This window comes from Salmo salar, chromosome 11 (assembly GCF_965601325.2).
Source record: "Salmo salar chromosome 11, fSalSal1, whole genome shotgun sequence".
NCBI classification, from domain to species: domain Eukaryota; kingdom Metazoa; phylum Chordata; class Actinopteri; order Salmoniformes; family Salmonidae; genus Salmo; species Salmo salar.
The window spans coordinates 78,713,486-78,719,485 of NC_138301.1; positions in this window are offsets into that span (position 1 = coordinate 78,713,486).

The following is a 6,000-nucleotide window of genomic DNA, read 5'->3' on the forward strand; positions in this document are numbered from 1 at the left end:
CAGCTGATGCTCTCATGCATGCCTCAGTGTTGCTTGCCTCGAAGCGAGCAAAGAAGTGATTTAGCTCGTGTCACTGGGCAGCTCACGGCTGTGCTTCCCTTTGTAGTCTGTAATAGTTTGCAAGCCCTGCCACATAAGACGAGCGTCACAGCCGGTGTAGTATGATTCAATCTTAGCCCTGTATTGAAGCTTTGCCTGTTTGATGGTTCGTCGCAGGGCATAGGGGATTTCTTATAAGCTTCCAGGTTAGAGTCCCGCTCCTTGAAAGCGGCAGCTCTACCCTTTAGCTCAGTGCGAATGTTTCCTGTAATCCATGGCTTCTGGTTGGGGTATGTACGTATAGTCACAGTGGGGACGACATCCTCGATGCACTTATTGATAAAGCCAGTGACTGATGTGGTGTACTCCTCAATGTCATCGGAAGAATCCCGGAACATGTTCCGGTCTGTGATAGCAAAACAGTCCTGTAGTTTAGCATCTGCTTCATCTGACCACTTTTTTATAGACCGAGTCACTGGTGCTTCCTGCTTAAATTTTTGCTTGTAAGCAGTAATCAGGAGGATAGAGTTGTGGTCGAATTTACCAAATGGAGGATGAGGGAGAGCTTTACACGCGTCTATGTGTGTGGAGTACAGGTGATCTAGAATTATTTTTCCCTCTGGTTGCATATTTAACATGTTGATAGAAATTTGGTAGAACTGATTAAAGTTTCCCTGCATTAAAGTCTCTGGCCACTAGGAGCGCCGCCTCTGGGTGAGTGGTTTCCTGTTTGCTTATTTCCTTATACAGCTGACTGAGTGCAGTTTTAGTGCCAGCATCTGTCTGTGGTGGTAAATAAACAGCCACGAAAAGTATAGCTGAAAACTCTCTAGGCAAGTAGTGTGGCCTGCAATTTATCACAATATACTCTACTTCAGGTGAGCAAAATCTAGAGACTTCCTTAAATTACGTGCACTAGCTGTTGTTTACAAATATGCACAGACCCCCCCCCCCCCTCCCCCCTCGTCTTACCGGAGTGTGCTGTTCTATCTTGTCGGTGCAGCGTATATCCCGCTAGCTGAATATCCATGTCGTCATTCAGCCAAGATTCTGTGAAACATAGGATATTACAGTTTTTGATGTCCCATTGGTAGGATATTCGTGATCGTACCTCGTCTAATTTGTTGTCCAATGATTGCACATTGGCGAGTAGTATTGACGGTAGTGGCAGCTTTCCCACTCACCTTCTGTGGGTCCTGATGAGGCATCCGGCTCTTTGTCCTCTGTACCTGCGTCGCTTCCTCTTGCAAATAACGGGGATGTCGGCCCTGCCGGGTGTTTGGAGAATGTCCTGTGCATCTTGCTTGAGGTAGTCACCTCAAACAAGTACTTGGGAGTATGGCTAGACGGTGCACTGTCCTTCTCTCAGGACATATCAAAGCTGAAGGCTAAAGTTTAATCTAGACTTGGTTTCCTCTATCGTAATCGCTCCTCTTTCACCCCAGCTGCCAAACTAACCGTGATTCAGATGACCATCCTACCCATGCTAGATTATGGAGACATAATTTATAGATCGGCAGGTTCTTTACCATTCGGCCATCAGATTTGCCACCAATGCTCCTTATAGGACACATCACTGCACTCTATACTCCTCTGTAAACTGGTCATCTCTGTATACCTGTCGCAAGAACCACTGGTTGATGCTTATTTATAAAACACTCTTAGGCCTCACTCCCTCCTATCTGAGATATTTATTGCAGCCCTCATCCTCCACATACAACACCCGTTCTGCCAGTCACACTCTGTTAAAGCTCACCAAAGCGCACACATCCCTGGGTCGCTCCTCTTTTCAGTTTGCTGCAGCTAGCAACTGGAACGAGCTGCAACAAACACTCAAACTGAACAGTTTTATCTCAATCTCTTCACTCAAAGACTCAAACATGGACACTCTTACTGACAGTTGTGGCTGCTTTTTGTGATGTATTGTTGTTTCTACCTTCTTGACCTTTGTGCTGTTGACTGTGCCCAATAATGTTTGTACCATGTTTTGTGCTGCTACCATGTTGTGTTGCTACCATGTTGTTGTTATGTTGTGTTGCTACCGTCATGTGTTGCTGCCTTGCTATGTTGTCGTCTTAGGTCTCTCTTTATGTAGTGTTGTGTTGTCTCTCTTGTTGTGATGTGTGTTTTGTCCTATATTTATATCGTATTTATTTATTTATTTTTATCCCAGGCCCCCGTCCCCGCAGGAGGCCTTTTGCCTTTTGGTAGGCCGTCATTGTAAATAATAATTTGTACTTAACTGACTTGCCTAGTTAAATAAAGGTTAAATAAAAAATTAAATAAAAGGCACAAACCAGATGGGATGGCGTATCCTTGCTGGTTAAGTGTTCCTTGAATTTTAAATAAATCACTGACAGTGTCACCAGCAAAGCACCCCCACACCAACACCCCTCTTCCTCCATGCTTCATACGTTCACCTACTCTACGTCTCACAAAGAAATGGCGGTTGGAACCAAAAATCTCAAATTTGGACTCATCAGACCAAAAGACAGATTTCCACCAGTCTAATGTTCATTGCTTGTGTTTCTTGGCCCAAGCGAGTCTCTTCTTATTATTGGTGTCCTTTAGTAGTGGTTTCTTTGCAGCAATTTGACCATGAAGGCCTGATTCAAGCAGTCTCATCTGAACAGTTGATGTTGAGATGTGTCTGTTACTTTACCTCTGTGAAGCTTTTATTTGGTCTGCAATCTGAGGTGCAGTTAATTCTAATGAACTTATCCTCTGCAGCAGAGGTAACTCTGGTGCTTCCTTTCCTCATGAAAGCCAGTTTCAACATAGAGCTTGATGGTTTTTGCGACTTTGGAAGAAACTTGAAATATTTCTTGAAATTCTTTGACTAACTTTCATGTCTTAAAGTAATGATCGACTGTCGTTTCTCTTTGTTTATTTGAGCTGTTCTTGCCCTAATATGGACTTGTTCTTTTATCAAATAGAGCTATCGTTGGTATACCACCCCTTCCTTCTCACAACACAACTGATTGGCTCACACGCATAAATTAGGAAAGAAATTCCACAAATAAACATTTAACAAGGCACACCTGTTAATTGAAATGAATTCCTGGTAACTACCTCTTGAAGCTGGTTGAGAGAATGCCAAGAGTGTGCAAAGCTGTGATGAAGGCAAAGGGTGGCTACTTTGAAGAATTTTTATGTTTAACACTTTTTTAGTTACTACATAGTTTTGATGTCGTCACTATTATTGTACAATGTAGAAAATAGTAAAAATAAAGAAAAACCCTGGAACGAGTAGGTGTCCAAACTTTTGAATGGTACAGTATATACTACTGAAAGAAAACAAAACGAGATGGTAACTTTACAAGTAAATTTGTGGGGCTTGCTAAAGCTCTTTAAAAGTATTTTTGTGGTAGTGCAAGCAGTTTAAAACCTGTTATGGCTAGGGGGCAGTATTTTCACGGCTGGATAAAAAACGTACCCGATTTAATCTGGTTACCACTCCTACCCAGTAACTAGAATATGCATATACTTATTACATATGGATAGAAAACACCCTAAAGTTTCTAAAACTGTTTGAATGGTGTCTGTGAGTATAACAGAACTCATATGGCAGGCCAAAATCTGAGAAGGTTTCATTCAGGAAGTGGCCTGTCTGACAAGGTGTCGTTCTTCTTGTCTCTGTTTATTGAAGAGTGAGGATCTTCGCTGTCCCGTGACACTTCCTACGGCTGCCATAGGGTCTCAGAAGGCGGTAAAAAGCTGAATCGTGGCTTTGCAGGCTCTGGCTGAAAAAAAGTAGCGCGTTTGGGTAGTGGCTGGTTACAGTACTGTGAGACTCAGGCTCGTGCCCGCGTCGACCGAAAGCTTTGTTTACTTTCCTCTGTTTAGCTAAATGGACATTCCCGGTCGGAATATTATCGCCTTTTTACGAGAAAAGTGGCATAAAAATTGATTTTAAACAGCGGTTGACATGCTTCGAAGTACGGTAATGGAATATTTAGATTTTTTTTGTCACGAATTGCGCCATGCGCGCGACGCCGCAATTTGGATATAACGATGGATTATTTTGGACCAAACCAACATTTGTTATTGAAGTAGCAGTCCTGGGAGTGCATTCTGACGAAGACAACAAAAGGTAATCAAACTTTTATAATAGTAAATCTGATTTTGGTGAAGGCTAAACCTGCCGGGTGTCTAAATAGCTAGCCCGTGATGGCTGGGCTATGTACTTAGAATATTGCAAAATGTGCTTTCACCAAAAAGCTATTTTAAAATCGGACATATCGAGTGCATAGAGGAGTTCTGTATCTATAATTCTTAAAATAATTGTTATGCTTTTTGTGAACGTTTATCGTGAGTAATTTAGTAAAATGTTAGCAAATTCCTCCGGAAGTTTGCGGGGTATGCTAGTTCTGAACGTCACATGCTAATGTAAAAAGCTGTTTTTTGATATAAATATGAACTTGATTGAACAAAACATGCATGTATTGTATAACATAATGTCCTAGGTGTGTCATCTGATGAAGATCATCAAAGGTTAGTGCTGCATTTAGCTGTCTTCTGGGTTTTTGTGACATTATATGCTAGCTTGAAAAATGGGTGTCTGATTATTTCTGGCTTGGTACTCTGCTGACATAATCTAATGTTTTGCTTTCGCTGTAAAGCCTTTTTGAAATCGGACAGTGTGGTTAGATAAAGGAGAGTCTTGTCTTTAAAATGCTGTGAAATAGTCATATGTTTGAAAAATTGAAGTTTTTGTATTTTTGAGGAATTTGTAAATCGCGCCACGCCTATCATTGGATATTGGAGCAGGTGTTCCGCTAGCGGAACGTCTAGATGTAAGAGGTTAAAAAGTTGTACTTCAATTATATTATTCAAACAGTGAAATCATTTCAAATGCCTCAGTAGTGTGGTCAGTAGCTATGTGGTCAGTAGTGTTGTGGTTGTGGTCAGTAGGTTAGGTCAGTCGTTGCGTTGCCAGTAGTTGTGGTCAGTAGTTTTGTCTTTGTGGTCATGAGTTGTGATCAGTATTTGTGGTCAGTAGTTTTAGTATGTAGGTGTGTGGTTCAGTAGTTGTTGTCAGTAGTTCTGTAGTTTTGGTCAGTAGGTTAGGTCAGTGGTTGTGTGGTCAGTAGTTATGTGGTTTTGGTCAGTAGCTGTGTGGTTGTGGTCACTAGACGGGGTCAGCAGTTGTGGTCAGTAGTTATGGTGACTAGACGTGTGGTCAAATCAAATCAAATTTTATTGGTCACATTCACATGGTTAGCAGATGTTAATGCGAGTGTAGTGAACTGCTTGTGCTTCTAGTTCCGACAGTACATTAATATCTAACAAGAAATCTAACAATTCCCCAACAAGTACCTAATACGCACACATCTAAAGGGGTGAATGAGAATATGTACATACAGTTGAAGTCAGAAGATTGCATACACCTTAGCCAAATACATCTAAACTCAGTTTTTCACAATTCCTGACATTTAATCCTAGTAAAAATTCTCTGTTTTAGGTCAGTTAGGATCACCACTTTATTTTAAGAATGTGAAATGTCAGAATAATAGCAGAGAGAAAGTTTTATTTCTTTCATCACATTCCCAGTGGGTCAGAAGTTTACATACACTCAATTAGTATTTGGTAGCATTGCCTTTAAATTGTTTAACTTGGGTCAAAGGTTTTGGGTAGCCTTCCACAGGCTTCCCACAATAAGTTGGGTGAATTTTGGCCCATTCCTCCTCACAGCGCTGCTGTAACTGAGTCAGGTTTGTAGGCCTCCTTGCTCGCACACACTTTTTCAGTTCCGCCCACAAATTTTCTATAGGATTGAGGTCAGGGCTTTGTGATGGCCACTCCAATACCTTGACTTTGTTGTCCTTAAGCCATTTCGCCACAACTTTGGAAGTATGCTTGGGGTCATTGTCCATTTGGAAGACCCATTTGCGACCAAGCTTTAACTTCCCGACTGATGTCTTGAGATGTTGCTTCAATATATCCACATAATTTTCCTAC